At 36.0% G+C, this 20,622-nt stretch overlaps 1 pseudogene; it reads right to left on the bottom strand.

The window, feature by feature from the left end:
- Positions 1-13,898: 13,898 nt before the first annotated feature.
- On the bottom strand, positions 13,899-16,709 carry LOC119530389 (annotated as a pseudogene).
- Between the last annotated feature and the right edge of the window lie 3,913 nt (positions 16,710-20,622).

The following is a 20,622-nucleotide window of genomic DNA, read 5'->3' as shown; positions in this document are numbered from 1 at the left end:
AGTAAACAGAGCCTGAGGAACCTGTGGGACACCATCAAGCATACCATTATGAGAGTTCCAATAGAAGAAGAGAGGAAGACAAAGATGGGCTGAAAGACTATTTGAAGAAATAATGGTTGAAAACTTCTCAAATATAATGAAGGACATGAATATACACATTCAAGATGTGCAACAAACTTCAAACAGGATAGATCCACACTGAGACACATGATAATCAAACTACCTATTTCCAAATATAAAGAGAGACTCTTAAAAGCTGCAAGTCAGAAGCAATAGGTCACATACAATTATGCCATTAAGACCAAGTGATGATTTCTCATGGGAAACCATGGAGGCAAGAAGGCAATGGAATGACATATTTAAAATGCTGAAAGGAAAACAAAAAATTGCTAACCAAGAATTTTGTATCAGACAAAAAATGTCTTTCAAAGGTGAGGGTGAGATTAAGCTATCCTCAAATAAACAAAAGCTGTGGGTGTTCATCACCGCTAGACTGGCTCTACAAAAAATACTAAAAGGACTTCTTCAGATTGAAATAAAAGGGCATTAGAAAATAGATTGAAGCCACATGAAGAAATAAACATCTCTGGTAAAGCTAACAGCATGGGTAAATGTAAATGCCAAGACTATTCTAATTTTTGGTTTTTAATTCCACTTTTAACTTCCTACAGGATCTAAAATGCAAATTCATAAAAAGTAATGATTAATCAGTGATTTTGAACTTATAATGTAATTTGTGACAAGAACTATATAAAAGAGTAGAGACAGAGGTAGAGGAATAGAACATGGTATGCCATTGAAATTAGGTTGGTATCAAATCAAACAAGATTGTTTTACATTTACAATGTTAAATTTAAGCTTCACAGTAAGAAAATATTGGATAAATATGCACAGAAAGAAATGCAAAATGATTCTAAAGTGTTCACTATAAATATTGGCAAAGGATTTGAATAGACATTTCTTCAAGTATATACAAATGACCAATAAGAACATGAAAAGATTCTCAATAGCATTAGCCATCAGGGAAATGCAGATTTAAAATAAAACGAAACAAAACAAAACATAAAAACAGAATAGAACAAGTGCTGGCAAGGATAAAGAGAAATGGGAACCTTAGTATATTGTTGGTAGAAATGTAAAATGGTACAGCTTATGTGGAAAGCAGTTTAAAAGTACCCCAAAAGTTCACCTTCAACCACCAATGTGACCTGGCAATTAATCTCACTTCTAGATTTATACCTTCCAAAATCGAAAGCACGGACTTGAACAGATAATTGTATGCCAGTATTCATAACTGCCTTACTCACAACAGCCAAAAGGTAGAAGCAACCCAAAAATCTATCAAAAAAGAATGGCTAAACAAAATGTGGTATATTCATACAATGGAATATTATTCAGTCCTAAAAATGAATGAAGTTCTGGAAAATGCTCCAACATGGATGAATCTTGAAGACATCATCTTGAGTGAAACAAATCAAACCCAAAGGAGCAGTGCATTTGACATGATTTTTAACTTCTATTTCTTAAAAACAAAGAGGAAAACAAAAAATACTGTATTTACTAATAATTATTGTTCACACTCACAGTATTACTTACATTTTTCCATTTTTTCCTTCCCTACTTTTTCTTGTTCTCCTTATCTTTATCATCCTCAAGACTTTATTTCTGATTTATTCTATTAAAATGTTTTTTCTGAGAAAGGACATGATCATAATGTGTGAGTCTCAGCATTTCCAAAGTTTTTTTCTCTGCTCTTCTATGATAATGATATCTTGTCAGTCATTGGATTCTTGCATCACAGTCCTTTTATTTTAAAACATTGTACAATTCTTTTTTTATTATTTTCCAGTTTCCAAAGTTCCAGATATAAATTTCAATACAGTTTGATCTTATCATATTAAGTAGACTACTCATTCTTTCTCTATTATTGGGGTTCATAAATTTCACTAGCTACTTTCCTGCAACGGGAACAGTGAGGTCTTTCAATTATTGTTCTCAGCTTAAACAGGTTTCCTTTTCAATCACTCTCTCTCTCTCTCTCTCATCTCTTTCTCTCTATCTCCATCCCTATCTCTATCTCTATCTCTTTCTCTCTCCCTCCCGCCTCCTTTCTCCTACTTCCCTCCTTTCCTTTAACTGTATGGTAAATATTTTGCACAAATATTTTATTTTCTTTGATTTATTATCTTTGTTGTGAAATATTTTTCCAAGTGCATACATTAGAACATTAATCTGGTTCTTAACAGAAATATATCTTCTAAAAATATCTCTGTGGGCTTTAATTTGAAAATCATGCCTTTTAATTCCAAAATGTATTTTATGTATTGTAAAATTTCTCTATAACATTTCAAAATTCTTGTTATGATTATATTTATATTTATTTTGTACATTTTCAAGTTGATCTGCTACAACAGGGCTGCCTATTCTTATTTTTTGACTTGGTTTAGATTGATCAGATATTGAGTCCTATAAAATGGGTTGTATTTTTTCTTTATAGTTTCATGACAATGGATATGAGTCTTCAGAAATCCATGGAATAATGGCATCTCCTGTGTAGGTTAAACTCTGAGTCGGTAAAATACAAGGGAGGGGAATCTGTTCCAGTTTGTCAGTGGCGAAGGGATAGAAAATGACAATCTGTGGGAGAGTGGAAGAAGCTTTTTTGTGTTGACTCTCAAGATGTAAGCAGGGAAAGGTAGTCCTTTCCTAGACACACTGAATGGCAGCAATTCAGCCCACCACTTCAATCTTTTTTTCCAGAGATGGCCACCACTATTAGGCACCACATAGAATAAGGGATTTTAGGCAGGGCCTTATTGTACTAAAGGGATCCGTTTGAGCCAGCCCTCTCAGGGCAAACAAAGACTGGGTAATGATCACTTAAGGAACCAATAACGAATAAGCATTCTTCTACCACTGGAAACTTTATTTGTTCTCTCTCCCTCTTTTTACAGAATAATGCCCTACATCTACTCTCTGTTCTCTCTTCTGTACATATCCTGGCTTCAGATGTACCTGAGATTCCCTCCAGGCTATTGAGGTAGTTGAGACCTCTGAGGAGGTTAGGATAAGGAAGTTGGGGTCTTGAGTTAGCTTTCAGGTTTTTTTTTTTTTTTTAATGTTTCTTTCTTTTTTTAAAAAAATTATCTTTATTCCTTGGAAACACAGTTGCAAAAATGTATCAGTAAGATTAAAAGGTTCAGAACACATTTATTTGTATTCAGCACATACACTGAGGATCAAAACATCTGCTAAAATGAAACACACCTGTAAACAAATAGCTTAGGTAGGTAAAGTTTGTAGGTGGTTGACTCTACTGGGCAAGATGTGCAGCTGATCCCCTCCTTCTGAATAGGTTTTTGTGGGAACCAAAATAGATCAGATTTTAGCAATAAAATATCTCAAAGGATGGCAATGTGTTAAAAAAAAAAAAAGACTTAACATGGGACAAATTACAATTACATATATAAAAATGAAACCAAAAGAATTAATTGGTTTCAAAAAAAATAGGAAATATCTCAGGCCTATTTATAAGAGAAAAAATGTTTGACTCATGGCTTGAAATGGGAGGAAATAAATATTTTGGTGCAAGTTTTATCCTATAAGATGGCATATTGATTTCCGGTTCTACTAAAACAAAACTTAAGCATCACCCATCTTATCCCATTCTATTGAATGCTTTGACACACCTTAAAATTTTATATGCTTTAGTTTGAAACATAAATGAGTCTTGGATTATATGTTGCTTTTTAAGAGTGGAATCTCCGGTAAAAACTAATCCTCAAATTCTACAAATTCTGACAGCTTGTATTCACAGGTATGCCTTCTGAAATTATAGAAGTTAGCAGCAACAATCATTAAGATGTTAAAACTTATTCTTGTACTAGATCAGCAAATTCTACAAAAGTGGATGCTATGCAATTTATGTATGATTAAAATGGAAAGTTGCTAAACTGCTTTAAGATAATATTTAATAAGTTAAATACTTTATTTAGCTTCTCAAAAGGGCTAACCATCTCTCTCCGAAAGAGGATATTATAATTTTCCTATATGAGAAATTGTTTGATTGATTGATAGAGTCAATCATTCATGTTCTCAGCCTAAAACAATTAATCACATAATTTGAGAGTTGGAAAGGACCTTAGAGATCCTTTAGTCCAACCCACTATTTTCAGACAGGGAAACCGAGGCCAGCAAAGTGGAAATGGCTCCTTCAAGATCACACAGTGGCGGAGGCTGAACTCCAGCAATCTCTATCCCCATGAAAGTACTACATGCCGAGCTATCTTTTCAAACTTTCCTGGTTTTACTTGGTCCCACTAATTAAATAACAAAGAAGATAAACACAGACTTACTCCAATTAAAAAATCATGATATCAAAATGATTCTTGAGACTTTAACCAACCTTCATTTTACTTAGAATGCAGTCAACAGTAAATTATGACTCACTATCATGGTTATTTTCAAATATTTACAGGGATTCTGAAAACCTGTTTCAGAACTATTCCTTAAAGACACTTTTACAAAGACATTCATGTGACGTTAAGACACGTTTTGTGGAATGTAATCAAACTATGACGGTGAATGGGATGAAGACACTTCAGTCTCTCAAAGTGCGGTCATGAGTTTATCTTGATACATCATACTTTGCAATCCTCCTAAGTTCCGAAATTCTTGCTATGAAGCAAGAAATGTATATTTTTGTATTATTAAATGTCTTCTATAGTGAACAAAAGAGCCCCTCTCTCCATCCCATTAGTTTTGGGCCCGTGCCCCCAATTTTATCTTTATAGCATAGCTATTATGCTGTATACATTTCTAGTATATCTTTATGATGATGATGATGATGATGATGATGCCAACAGCTTCTTAGGGATAGGAACTATGTCCTTGGTATTACCCATAGTCAACATACTAATATTTCATAATGCTTTATTAACTTGGATATTTTTAGAGCATTATTGAATTTTAGCTTTATTGAGGTATAATTTATTTACAATAAATTCATCTATTTATATACAATAAATTCATCTACAGTATTTTAAATTTACAGTTAAGTGATTTTTGATATATATATAGGCTTAAAATTATGACTAAAATCAGGTTATAGAATACTTCCACCATCTCAGAAAATTCCTGTAGCCCCTTTGAGGTCTTTCTCCACCCCTGCCCTGTCCCAGGCCCAGAGTGTGGCTATCTTTCAGACAAAGAGGTCCATAGTATATTGAGCAGTTGTGTTCCCACCTGTATTACAGCACTCATTGCTTCTTTGTGAATTCACCCACATACACTAACAGACATTATATATTGTGCCTTCAGAGAGTCTGAAATGGACCAGAATTACCATTGGTTAAAAAATTCTAAGGCAAAGGTGAAACTTTCATTTGCTATCCTATTTCCAATCCTAAATTATGTCCTTTCCCATTTACTAACAGTCCCAAAAGTTCTGCAATTAAATCCATTGTCAAGATAAGATATGCTACAAACAAAATGAGAGTAATATGTCCATAATTGAACATAAAATTCCCTTCAATAAAAAATTTTGAGGAACCAAGTAAAACTCCACAATTAAAATCTATTTTTAAGTTAAAGTGAAAAGAACTTAAAGGCAAAATTTCTTGCCCTGTGAACTAAAGTGCAAAAATATTAGAAACCCAAATCCACACAATATATTTTCTTATTCTGCTCAGTCTCAGTTTAGATTAAGAAGAGTCAATTGTTTTCCATGATAGGATAAGATTAAGGTTTTTCAATGCTTCAACTTCTTTCTGGAATAGGTGTAATTCTTTCATAGTCACTGAAGGAAGGAATTCAATTTTAACCTCAATGTTTATTCTCTGATATGCTTCATATTTTAACAAGCCCAGCATTAGTAGTATATCCAAGATTACTATAGCACACACCCAACATTCACCGAATTTAGGAATCTACCTGAAAGTCCCAGTATCAGATAAGCTGGCAAAATTATTTCTTCTAGAGATGAGTATTCAATGGAATTAAAGAATTTAAAAAGATATTCACACTTCCAGTCCCAGTTTTGATATGAAAAGAGCTTGTAAGTCATCACTTACGTCCTTATGAGAAAGAAAAAGCTGGGAAACAAAAAAGCAACAACTTTCCTTGGGCTTATCATATAACTGTGATCATAGGGCAAACTGCCATTCCAGAATCTGGAGACACAGGTTGTGCCAGTTTGGATGTATTATATCCCCCAAAACAACATTATCTTTGATGCAGTCTTGTGTGGGCAGTAAACATATTGGTGTTGATTGGGTTCAAGACTTTTAATAGGATGTTTCTGTGAAGAAGTGATCACTCAATTGAGGGCAAGATCTTTCATGGGATAATTTCCATGGAGGTGTGACCCTGCCCATTCAGCATGGGCCTTGATTAGTTTACTGGAGCACTATATAAGCTCAGACAGAAGGAGTGAGCTTGCCACAGCCAAGAGGGACACTGAAGAATGCACAGAAGCTGAAAGAGGAGCTACAGAAGAGAGAATTTGAAGACGGCCATTGAAAGCAGATTCTTGCTCCGGAGAAGCCAAGAGAGGACAAACACCCCAAGAGCAACTAAGAGTGGCATTTCTGAGGAACTGCAACCTAGACAGGAATGTCCTGGGAGAAAGCCATTTTGAAATCAGAACTCTGGAGCAGACTCCAGCCATTTGCCTTCCCAGCTGACAGATATTTTCTGGACACCATTGGCCATCCTCCAGTGAAGTTACCCGATTGCTGATGTGTTATCTTGGGCACTTTATGGAATTAAGACTGTAATTCTGTAACCAAATAAACCCCCTTTTATAAAAGCCAATCCATCTCTGGTGTTTTGCATTCCGGCAGCATTAGCAAACTGGAACACGGGTGCATCCAGAGAGATATAGCAACAGAGAGCTGCTTACTGCAGCAGAAGCCCAGGAGCCACAAACTGGTAAGAACACTTGAATGATAATTTGGACAAATTGCAGGAGGCTGAGTGTGGACTATCAGGAAAGCATGAAATTCCTAAGGGCCATATTCTTATGGGTTGCCCACACTTTCATGTGTTTTCCCTCCAGGAATCCTACCTCGTTCTCACAGCGCGGATTCAAAAAAGAATTCTTGGTACCAGCAAGGGTATGGGGAAGAGTAACGATTGTAATATACAGCCTACTTTCTAGAGGACAGGCATTCACCAGAGAATAGTTCTGAAACTTTATCCAACAGTGGGAAGGGAATTTATTCCCACTCCAGCCCTCTCCAGCCTTCCTGTTTCACTGAAAGGGAGTGATAGTCAAATGGTAACAAAGAATTAAGAAAATTGATTGGAAAATCTGCAGCTAGAGATGCAGCTACTCTACTGGAGGAGGGCAGAAGCACTTTTCAAGGCCAAAGCCCTAAAAGACTGAGACTTACCAGAATATTGTAGAACACTCTCTTTGACTCATCTCCTACCACCATACCAATAGGATTCCTGTAAAATAACAGTTGATTACAGCTGAAAAATCTGCAAGACACAGAATCCCTCCAGGAGCAGTACATGGGAGAGCCCCAAAGCCTACAATTAAGGGCTCACTTTTCCAAGAAGACATATAATCCTAAATGGTCATGCACTTAACAACAAAACATTAAAATACATAATACAAAAAATGAAATAAATTAAAGGAGAAATTTTTGTAAAACATTGTTATTTTTGGAAATTTTAGAGCCTCTTTGTCAGTAATTGATAGATCAAGCAAGCAGAAAAGAAGGCTATAGATCTCCCAAACAGTACTATCAATTAACTTAATCTAATTGACATTTATTCAATTCTTAACCCAACAAGAGAGGAGTACACATTCTTCTCAAGCTCCCATGAAATATTCATCAAAATAAAACACATTCTGGGCCATCAAATAAATCTTAACAAATTCACAGTGGAATTAAACTAGGAATCAATAACACAAAGTTATCTGGATAATAATCAAATGTTTGGAAATTAAACATCCTTCTAAATAATTCATAGGTCAATGAAGAATCTCAGTAGGAAATTTGAAATATTTTGAACAAAATGAAAATGAAAATGAAACCTATTAAAAACTTATTAAAATTTTTGGGATGCAGCCAAAACAGTGCTTCCATGGGAATTTATAGCATTGAATGCATTATTACAAAAGAAGAAAGATATAAAATCAATATCTAAATGTCCAACTTCATAAACTAGAAAAAGAAGAGTAAATGAATCCTAAAGCAAACAGAAAAAAAAAAGGAAATAGAGCAGAAGTTAATGAAATTGAAAATGGGAAAATACTAAAGAAAATAATGAAACCAAAAGATTAAAAAAAAAAAAAATTGCTAGCTAGGCTAACCAAAAGAAAAAAAAAAGGAAAAATTTTAATTTTATGAAGTAAAAGAGAAAAGACGTAAGTTGCAGTGACAATGTCAGAAATGAAACAGCAGACATTACTACTGAATCCATGGAAATTAAAATAAAAACAGGAACAATTTTTTGCCCACAAATTTGACAACTCAGAAATTGTACTACTTTCTAGAAAGACACAAGCTATCAAAAAGAAGAAATATATAACATGAATAACTATATACATTAAAGAAATATAATTAATAATTTTAAAACATTTTGAAAAGTAAAATACAAAGGCCTAGATGATTTCACTGGTGAATTCTACCAACCATTTAAGGAAGAAATGATAGTAATTTTCCACAATGTTTTTCAGAAAATAGAAGCAGAGGGAACACTTTCCAATTCATATTATGAGCAAGCATGCCCCATTATAAAAACTATATAAAGGTATTAAAAAGGAAAACTACAGCCCAATATAGCTCATGAACATAGATTTGAAATTCCTTCCAAATTACTAGGCAATTAAATCCAGAATACAATTAAATTATATGCACTTAATAACATAATATCACAATATCAACAGCAAAATTGATAAAAATACAAGGAGAAATTGAAGAATACACTATCATAATGAACATGTTAACACATCTCCCTCAGTAATTGACAGATTAGGCCTCCAAAAAAGAAATCACACACAAAGTATGTCTATAGATGATTTAAACAACAAAATGAATAATTTTGATGTACATAGATATGTTTACCCAACATTTGTAGAACACTCATTCATTTTAAATAACATGAAACACTTGTGAAAATTGAGTATATAATTTGTTCAAAAAAGAGCATAATAAAGTAAAAGTAGTGTCAAAATTTTTGGAGAGAAAATATTTGAAACATATATAACTGCTACAGGATCATCACTTAAGCATTAAAAACACTGAAATTAAAGCCAGAAAAAGAAGTGAAGGACATTTGTGAAACAAATATTTTTCAGAGATTTACTATTTTATATCCACCAAATTAGAAAAAAGAGTGGAACATATTTTCTTGCAAGGGAAACAGTTCTTTTTCCAAACAGATGAGATTATTCCTAATACTATTCATCTGATTGGCAAATTGCACTATTAGCTCTAAGACCTCATCTTCCCTATATCCACACCCTCTGGTATGCAACTATGCAATGCCTTCCTATTGAGAACATAATTCTCTTTGTCTTGACTTGAATTAGACCATGTGTCTTTGCTCAATGGAATGGGGTAAAAGTGAAAACGTTTCAGTTCTGATTCTAGGGCTCACTAGTCCTTTCACATGCTCTTGTGTCTCTGCCCAGGATAGCTCACAAATCCCAGGTGGAAGATGAGAGACACATGAATCAGCACCAAGTCACTCCATTCAAGCCCATCCTAAATCAGTCAAACCCAAGGTGATCCCATGGTACATGAAAATAACCAACCGTGATCATCAGAGCTGATAGCTAATTATATCCTAGACCAGACATGGGCAGCCTATGGCATGGAAACTGATCCAGCCTGCTGCCTAATTTTTAAAATATTTTAAAATTCTAGAATAGGTTTAGATTTACAGGAAAAAAGTAATGTAGAAAACACAGAGATTTGCCATATACCCTGCCAGTTTTCCCTATTATTAACATCTTATATTAATATGATACATCTGTTACAATTAATGAACCAATATCAGTGCATTATTATTAATGAAAGTCCACTTAATTCAGATATCTTTAGTTTTTACCTACTATTCATTTTTGTCATTGTTGTTGTTCCAGGCTCCCATCCAGGATATCACATTACATTTAGTAGTCATGTCACCTTAGACTACTCTAAACTGTGACTGTTTCTCAGACTTGCCTTGTTTCGGTGACATTAAAAGTTTTGAGGAGTAGTAGTCAGATATTTGATAGAATCTCCCTCAATAGAGATTTGTCTGATGTTTTGCACGCGATTATACTGTGGTTATGAGTTGTTGGGAGGAGGATCACAGATGTAAATTGCCATTTTTATCTCATGATATCAAGGGTACATAGTATCAACATGATTTGTGACTTTTAATGTCAACCTAGATCACCTATTTGGGGTACTGTTTGTCAGACTATCTGTAAAGACACTCTTCCCCCATCCTCACCCATACTGTGTTCTGTGAAAGGAAGTCTCTGTGTACAAGCCCACACTTCAGGAGTGGGGAGTTATGCTCCACCTTCTTGAGGGTGAAAAATCTACATAATTATTTGTAATTCTTCTACATAGGAAATTTGTCTCTTTCCTTTCATTTATTCATTTATTTATGTCAGTATGGACTTGTGACTATTTATTTTATACTTTGGGAATAATCCAATACTATTTTATTTTCTTGCTCAACTTGTTCCAGATTTTGCTATTGGGGCTCTTCCAATTGGCTTTTGCTTCTCCCCTTTCCCCTAGTTTTTTTTTTTTTTTTTTTTTTTTTTCTTAACCTAAAACTAGTTTTATTTTTAAGTAAGTGCATAGCACTCATCTAATTCCATTGTTGTAGACTTCAGCAGCAAATTCATTATTTGCAATTAATGTGATAACACAGACGCATTTTGGCTTGCAGACTGTAATTGAGTAGTGTTTATTTAGTGGATTTTAGTAAAGCCCATTATACATATAGTTAATCTGTTCACAGGTACACATTTAATGATGGCCCAATAATCTCCAAAAAGAAACCCTACCTTAAAGACTAATTAATAAACAAAACAAAACCCACACAACCCATCACCACCACCCCCAAAAGCTATAAAGCTAGTAGTTTTGAGTTGTATTTATATAGAAATCTAATGTTCTAAAAATAATCCTGGTTCTCCAACTAGCCCATTACTTAGGTATGCAGCAATAGCAACCAATTAGTTTATTCCACACACACCCCCCATCACCAAAAAACAAGCCAGTATTCTTTAGCTTTTTTTAAACACAAATTTGTAAAGTGTTATTAACAAGTTTTTTTAAAAGGCATATTTTACTCTAACATGAATGACATTTAAACCAATCAACAAAAGCGTTTGACAAAACATTCAATTGCCAGAGGCACCAGGTGTTGTTTCAAGTTGAGATCTCCATCCTAATCTCTTACATTGCTAGTATTACTGAGGTAGTTAAAGTACTGAAAATGTACTTCAGGTTGCTGGGTTCTGAATATGAATGTGAAAGATAGATTACCCTTGGAACACCCTTTCCCCTCAAATAATTCAAGTTTTCTTGAGGTAAGAATTACCAAATTCTAATTAGTGGCCTTCTCTAAAGAGGAAGTGTGATACTTTCAGAAAACAATTTGCATGCTTGAAAACTGCCATGAGTGAGTGTTTTCCTCACCTGAATGGTTTCTGTTTTGTTTCACCTATGAGTCTAATAAATCCACATCATGCCCTATATACTCTAAGTATAAAAATTCTCTTCCTTTTAAGGAAAGGGTTTTTCTTTAAGAATTGATGATGGTAGAAGTCCCCCACCCTCACTTACCCACTGGAGCTTCCTGGATGGTCTACTATGTTGAGCCCCTTCCCTTACTAACAACAGCCACCGGCTTGATTGCGGGACTCCAGCTGCATTCCCATATCTTTCTGATAAGTTTGTCTTCATTGCTTATTATGGCAGTCCCATACCTGACATGTAGATTCCCTTCTACTCAAGTGCTGTCTTTAAACAAACACAAAAACACCTTATTAACTTTTGATCCAGAAGCCTTCCCTCCACCAAATCTCCCTTCTCCTACGGACAAGCACAAAGTATACACTTTATTACAGGGACTTTTTAAGTTTATTTCCCCAAATTTTTTACCCCCAAATTGCCCTTGCTGTAATGAGTATTATTGCTGTTTTCACTGATTACCAGCATACGAAATGTTCCAGGGCATCTGGGGCCAATCCAAAGAAAGTGCTTCTGAAATTTAATAGTCAGTACCTTTGCCTGCTTATACTGACTAGCTGGATGCAAATGTTGCTTATAAAACCTGTTTGCCTCGTCAACAGAACAGAGTGCTGCTCTAGCACAATTTGAGAACTACTCTGGCCATGTTCCGCTCCAAAATAAACCTAAAGAACTTATTCCAGTATTGGTGTTTCACAATATACCTTCCCTTGAATAAATTTTCAGAGTAATATCAAATCTGATTATAGATTTTTTATTTCACTGAGAAATGCAAAACCTATCTATGTATTATAAATCATAGGAACCACCACTACATTCATTCTGTGCTATAAAGTTATGTTCTTATTTGAAAACATATCCTAGCAGGAATATTTTAGCTTACATTATAAAGATATTCCCAAAGCATTATAACTATTTGTTTCCAAGTAGTACAAATTCCCTCCATTAAAAATGTTTTACTCTAAAGGTTTGAAGCTGATCACTTAGGAAAAAACAGAAAATTATGATCATGTATGCTGTTTTGGAGCTGTTATATACCCCAGAAAATGCCATGATCTTTTAATCCATCCCTGTGGATTATTAGACCTATTGTGGGTAGGACCTTTTGATTAAGTTATTTCAACCGAGATGTGACCCAGTCCATTCAAGGTGGGTCTTAATCCCTTACCAGAGTCCTTTATGAGAGGATAAAAAGGGAGAGACATTTGGAGAGAGTTGAGAGAATGAAATGCCCAGAGATGCTGACAGAACCCACAGGTATTCAGAGAGAAAGCCACTGGAACCAGAAGCTGACAGAGGAACCTGGGAGAAAAGTACCAGCAGATGCCGGCCATATGCCTTGCTATCTGACAGAGGAACCCTGGATGCCAGCAGCCTTTATTCAGAGAAGGTATCCTCTTCTTGATGTCTTAATTTGGACATTTTCACAGCCTTAGAATAGTAACTTGTAATTTAATAAATCCCCATTGTTAAAAGCCAACCCATTTCTTGTACATTGCATTCCAGCAGCTTTAGCAAGCCAAAACATCAGGACTTTAAGATGAGTTGTATTCCAACCTTAATTTTAGTACATAAATCCAGATACCTATACTATTTTTGATAGTAAGTTATATAGACTCATCTAAAATTTCTCTTTTTAATGCTTAGGTTAATATAATATAGCAATTCATGAGATTAAATTTCATGAAAAATTCAACTATAGATCTAAAATATAACTCAAAACTGCAGAAAAAGAAAAAAAAATCTTCAAAAAGTAATACTGTAAATTTCCTTCATAAAAGACTGTTTGGCAAGCCCACAGTAAATATTAATCTTTGACATATAAGCCAACATTAGGGCCAAGCCCACTACAGGTCAGATCTCAATATGGCAACTTGGAATCTGTCCAAATTTTCTGTTGTACCAGATATATTTGAAATATTTGGACCATCCGCCAGGGCTTCAAAATCTTTCTCAAACGGATTTGTTGTAATAGGATTCAACAACACACTATTAGTATTTGCTTAGTCCTCCCAGGTTTCTTGGTGCATTGAAAAGGATGTTCAGTTTTCCTAGAGTTGGTATCTGACCTGTTCTGATGTTACTTAGCTCCCTTTCCTTTTGAAGAGAAGTTTAAACAAAGCTTGCCCCAGAGCTTTAATTCACACAACTATCTGGGTCAGGTATTAACTTCATACATAATCATCTTTCAAAACACGGAGTAATGCAAGGGTGATATTCATTTATGTGATAACTGTGGTTATAAGAAACACTCAGACAGAGCTTAACTTATACTGATATTGCTAGAGACATTTCAACACTAGTTTGCCTATGCCTATGGCCCTGAACATTAGTTTGGAAACCAGCTGAAAATGTCTGCAATGTGTAAGATAAGGTGTGTGTGTTACATATGATGTGCTGAAAGCTTGATTGTTCTGATACAGGTTGGCGATAAAGCACTGAGGCCTGATGTGCCTAATGGAAATAATGAGGTTACTGAAAGTGAACTGACCCTGAGGGCTGGAAGACTGCTTGAAGCACATTTAGTTGTGCTGACTGAGGTTCTGAGTATTCCCTCTGTTCGCTTCATTCATATCAAACTGTGGCCATTCAATACACTCCACTAAGAAATCCCAGGAGTAAGCAGCCAGATGATGCCGTCCTGTAGGCCACATTGAAGAAAGACAAAGTATAATTTTTGAAGAAGCCACAAATGCAGCATCTACTAAAGAAAGTACATAATTTAGAAAGACAAAATTTTGCAAAGATACTTCCAGGAAGTCATCTGCATACTTGGCCATACAGAGTGTTCCGGTTTGCTAAAGCTGCCATTATGCAAAATACCAGAAATGGATTGGCTTTTATAAAGGGGGTTTATTTGGTTACACAGTTACAGTCTTAAGGCCATAAAGTGTCTAAGGTAAGGCATCAACAATTGTGTACCTTCACTAGAGGATGGCTAATGGTGTCTGGAAAACCTCTGTTAGCTGGGAAGTTGTGGCTGGCATCTGCTCAAGAGTTCTGGTTTCAAAATAACCTTCTCCCAGGATGTTCCTCTCTAGGCTGCAAATGTGAGCCCTTTCTGTCTGAGCTTCTGTGCCAGTTTGAATGTATTGTGTCCCCCAAATGCCATTATCTTTGATGTAGTCTTGTGGGGCAGACCTTTTGGTGCTGATTAGATTTGCTTGGAATGTGCCCCACCCAGCTGTGGGTGATGACTCTGATGAGATATTCCCATGGAGGCATGGCCCCACCCATTCAGGGTAGGCCTTCATCAGTGGAGCCATATAAATGAACTGACATAACAGAAGGAACGGAGTGCAGCTGTGAGTGACATTTTGAAGAGGAGCAAGCTTGCTAGAGAGGAACGTCCTGGGAGAAAGCCATTTTGAAACCAGAACTTTGGAGCAGACGCCAGCCACGTGCCTTCCCAGCTAACAGAGGTTTTCCGGACGCCATTGGCCATCCTCCAGTGAAGGTACCCGATTACTGATGTGTTACCTTGGACACTTTATGGCCTTAAGACTGTAACTGTGTAGCCAAAAAAAAACCCTTTTTATAAAAGCCAATCCTTCTCTGGTGTTTTGCATTCTGCAGCATTAGCAAACTAGAACAGGTGAAGTCCATATCTCCACGGAAATTATCCAATCAAACATTTCACTGACAGTTGATTGAGTCACATTTCCATGGAAACAATCAAAAGATTCCAACCTAATCAACGTTTATGTCTGGCCCCACAAGACTGCATCAAAGAACATGGCATTTTGGGGGCCATAATACATCCAAACTAGTACAGAGGGTTTAGTGTTTTACAAAGAAATCATTGGTCAGCCATCATGGAGATGGCTGCTTCAGGTACTGCTTCAGAGAGGTTAACACTTGATGAAATGGGCAGCTGTCCAAAGGCAGAGGTTCCACTGAGAGGTTTCTAACAATAATAGCTCCAGATTTAGCAAATTTTGTTTTATAAGTACTAGATTCATTCAGTCATACAACCCAGGCAGTTGAGCTGTTCCAGCTTAAGCACACTGTGCAACAAATTGCTACATAGGTGCCTTGTAGAAACGCAGGTTCAGGGCACAACAGAAACTTCAAATGATCCCTTTATTGGAAAGAATGAAGAGTCCAGAAAGGGCACATAATCTCCATGTCATTTACAGAGCACAAAGAATCCAAAAGGGCCGGGGATGATGTCCCTTCACAGCCCATTTCCCTGGGTGGCCAAAAACTGCTCTGGGTCAGGGTCAGTAGATGGTGGCTCTGCACATCCCACTTTATGCTGGAGAAGAGAGAAAAATCTGTACTGCTTGAGGGTGGTTCTTATCCACCTGGTGTCCCTGTCACTGAGAATTCCTGTTCTAATAAGCATCTAGGGCTGCTTATTCCTGGTTTCTGGGTTTAAGATCTGGCTGGCCCTTTTCATTGTGGAATGCCACACAGTAGAAAAGGATGTGGAGGTAGCAGAAGGCTTAGTGTGTGTTTGTGACTTCCCCAGAGAAGGAGGTGGGGATAGGTGAGTCTCAGTATTGGCCACTTCAGAGGTGTTTGTGATTTTCCTAACACACTATATTCTTTTCCTTCAAATTTACTTGCTGGAAATAGAGAGGAAAGCACAACTAAATGCAGGTGCTGGATAGAGATGTCATAGCAATCTATAAACAGCTCCAGAAAATAGACAGTAAGATGTCAGGCATAAGAGCAGAGCGTAAAGCCAGCACTCACAGTGGCAATCAGATCAGCAAAATACCTTCTAAGACTTAGTTGAGGGGATCGGCCTTAGTAGGAGGGCAACTTCAGCTCCTTGGGCCTCAGTGGCAACTACAGCCTGTAACTGGGGCCCTCATTGCCCCAGCTTTGCTGGCCTGCCTGGGGCACTGATCCTGCTCATGCAATGGGCAGTCTGCAGCTGAGCGCTGACTTCATCTTGGCCCGCGGCAAGGGACTCGCACCGCCCATTGTCAAAGGATCCGCGGGCAGCTCTGTGTCTCCTGTGTCCCTTTGACATAACCCCATGATTACTTTAAGAAAAAAATTTTTTTTTTTCACTTTCTGGCAGTACCAGATGCTCTAGTATCATCCTGCATATTTCTAGACGTAATCCTGGAATCAGCCATTTCTCTAAGGAGCCTGATACCTTTTAACTGTTGTTGTCGTTGTTGTTTAAAGAATGGTATTAGACACAAAGATATGGGTGCTAAGTGCTCCTTTCCACTGGAGAGTACTTACTTCTAGGTTGTTGCCTATTTATATTTATATAAAGTTTTATTGGATCACAGCCACACCCATTCATTTGTGTATCATCTAGGGTAGCTTTCTTGCTCCAAAGGCAGATTTGAGAAGTTGTTAACAAAAGTGGTATTACGGTCACAAAGCCTAAAGTATTTGGTCCTTTGTAGAAAATGTTTGCTGAACCTCTGTCCCAGATCAGATAAAGATCAGCTGATCTGCAGACTCCTGAGTTAAACAAATGTTTATTGTAATATAGGAAACTTACATCTGCCACCATAAACTCTGTGAACCAATATTTTCTGAAAATCCAATACATGATATTACAAAATTAAGCATGGTGAGAAGTCCCATTTAATGTGCAAAACAAAACGATGTGTTTTAATGTAGCAAGGTACAAATAGTTTCAGAATAAATATTGTACTAATCTTTAAGACACTACTAATTGCCAAATTTTCATGTAGAATCAAAGAATATTCTTTGAATGTTCTCTGAAAAGGATATCAAAATACTCCAATCCTGCTCATCTATGTAACTGTATAATGCTGAATTTCTTTCACATATTTCAACCAACACAATATATTACAACAGAGTGAATATAGAAGCAGATATGAGAATTAAGTTCTATTTTATTAAAGTAGGCATTAAAGATGTTGAAAAAAATATAAAACATTGCTGCTCTTTTCCCAGCAATTGTATTTATTTTAGAAAATACAATATATATAGAAACATGAAAGTGTTAAATATATATATACACATTTATACATACATATGGTTTAAAGCAAAAGACCCACCCATCAAACCCCATACTTCTGCTTAATTTAATAACTAAGGCCAAGCAAGTAGTCCAGCAGGCTTTCTCCACCAGAAGAAGTTGCACATTATCAGATAAAAATTTAGCAGTGGTTTTCACCAGGGGAGAACTAATTCTCAAGGCAGATATTTTCTCCCAATTGTATAGTGCACTATAAGGAACATTTGTTTCTTTCTTAAAACAAAAAAAGATCATGCATACACACAGAGGAATTTATAATTTTTATTTATAAACATAAAGTAATATAAGTTTCAGGAACTAGGAATGATATACATTTAGGAAGCTTCAAATAGTTTTTCACCAAATGTTAGGAGGCCCAAAAATGCTTTTCGCTACTCAAATTTGATCGTTTTATAAAAGTAAGCTACTGATGAATGAGCATGAGATGCGAAGAGAAAAGCTTTGACCCAGTGGACTGTTATTAATTAGTTTGATTTGGTTAAACACTGTCATCATCAACTAAATTAATGGCAATAGCAAATTGAGAGGAAGAAATGAGCAGCTGGGAAGCCACCATGTGCTCATGCTGTGCTCTTAATTGATAATAATTAAGTAATTATGAAATGGAAGAAAATGTTAATTCAAATGTCTATGGCATTTGAAATGCCTATTTAGAAAACTGTGTCATTTATAATGGGAATTGTTACACTTGGCCCCTTAATTAACTGGTGGTATTGAGGGTGAAGATAAAAAAAACAAAAAACAAAACCTGTGTTTTCTAATTCATCTTCCTGCACTTACTTATTAAACACGTTTTAATACACAGACTCAATGGGCGAATCTAGAACTATTAACACAAACTGTGCCTTTACTTTCTTATTCTTTGTTCCAAAGCAACAGGATATGCTTGTGGCCATCAGGCATTTTCTATTAAGATGGATGTGGATGGTGACAGATGTGATGTTTATGGCATTCTTGGACCATTACTTGACAGCTTTGGGGCCTAAGTTTTCAATTGCTCATTCAAACAGGTAAGCCAAGGAGTTGCATATGGTTTCAAAACATCATTCCCAGTGAAGCCGGATGTGAACAACATTGTTCTGTCATCAGTTTTGCCTTTTTATGATTTGCCTTTCCTCTACCTACTCTTTGTATCTTGTCATTGGAAGCAGATACCTTTTCTTTTCTTGTTCAATTCTCCTAAGAATTTTAAGTCATGTTGAGGAATTGCTTCTTTTTGGTTTATTCATTCCTAGAGGTCAATGAACAGAATGCAAGCCAACTTCTTATACGTTCAACTAGTTTACTTCTTCTAGTGAAAAAATTTTAGTGAAAAATTTTAAAACAAAAACAAAAAAACAGCCAGCTAGCCAGCTAGCAACATTAAGAATTACAATGAGCATAGTAAATGGTTTGTTGGCTGCCCTGCCACATTTAGAAATCCCAGCTTGGACTTCTACAGTAAAGCTTTGTGATAGCAAAACTACAAATCTAGCTCTTCAAGGGACACACACACAAACAATACCCAAAAAACAACACACACACACACACACACACACACACACACACAACTCCTCAATACTTACTTAATTCATATACATTGATTTGATTTAACACCCTTTCTCTCAAAATTTTCCCAAACCTACATAAAATTCACTAAAGTTTTTTTTCCTAAGTAGTGTCTGTTAAGCACTAATGGCATGCCAGAACCAAACTGATTCATATGTTTCATTTTATTAAAAAGAATAACAAATAAGTAAATGCAGTAGTTTATTATCTCCACTTCCCAGAAAAACACTCTGAAATTTAAGAGCATGAATTGTTAGGCAGAACTCCCCACCCCCAACACACACACCTCTAGGGAATATTCCAAAAACTCCCTGCACCCACAATGAATGTGACTGTTTGCATGGAGTCCATCCTTAGCTGACAGTGACGGTTTGAGCAAGAACAAAAATTGTCCATAATGTTATTACCTCCCTGCTTAAACTCCAGACCTTGAGCAAATCAATCCCCTAACATCAACTCCTCAATTCCCCATCTTACTCCGATCAAACCAATTCCCTGATGTCAACTCCTTACTTCTCTATCTTACCCACCAACAATTATTCCTCCAATCCCCACCCTTCCCCAAAAGCTATAAAACTGTACTGCCTTTGTTCGGGGCTGTCGCCATTTTTCAGGCTTTAGCCAGCTTGCGCATGGCCGCACAGTAAAACTTTCTCTGATCGAGTTTTGGTCTTTTCTCTTCCCAGTGGAAAAACCTAACATGAATAATTTGCAAATGTTATCAAAAAGTGGTAGGCAGTACTACTTGATTTTGCAAGTAGAGCTTGATTTTTTTTCCCAAGAAATGGAAGAATCTCCCTTACATTCCCAGGATAAGCCCTGCTTAATCATAATGCATTACCATTTTTATATATTGTAAGGTTTAAATTGCTTACATTTTGTTATGGATTATTGCATATATGTTCATGAGGAGGAGTGGTTTGTATTATTCATGATTTTTGTTTTGTTTTGTTTTCATGTAATGTCTATCTGGTTTTAGTGTTTGAATAATGCTGGCCTCTCTGAGTTTGCACAGCTTTGCTTCTTTCTTAAATGTCTGGTAGAATTTGGCATTCAAGGCACCTGGACCTTGAGATTAATGGGCCACTTACTCTCTCAACCCCTACATTTCGTTGAACTATTTACTCAATTTTCTTGATTACAGTTTTCAAATCTAATCAATTTCAGATACTAGTAGTAATGCTGATTTCAACCAAAGTTTACTTTCTTTAAAAATATAGTGGGCTCATATCTAATTAAAATATCAATAGTTAATCTGCAATGGGATTACAATGTGTTGGGCTTATCATTCACTGCTGGGACATCATATGACTACCTCATTTAAGTCTTGTATTTACATAATTGAAAATTCGAGCAAGATCATTGAATGCTCTTCTG

Source organism: Choloepus didactylus, chromosome 3 (assembly GCF_015220235.1).
Source record: "Choloepus didactylus isolate mChoDid1 chromosome 3, mChoDid1.pri, whole genome shotgun sequence".
In the NCBI taxonomy this organism is placed as follows: Eukaryota; Metazoa; Chordata; class Mammalia; order Pilosa; family Megalonychidae; genus Choloepus; species Choloepus didactylus.
The sequence above is the reverse complement of the archived record's forward strand: the minus strand, read 5'-3'. Positions and strand labels throughout refer to the sequence as shown.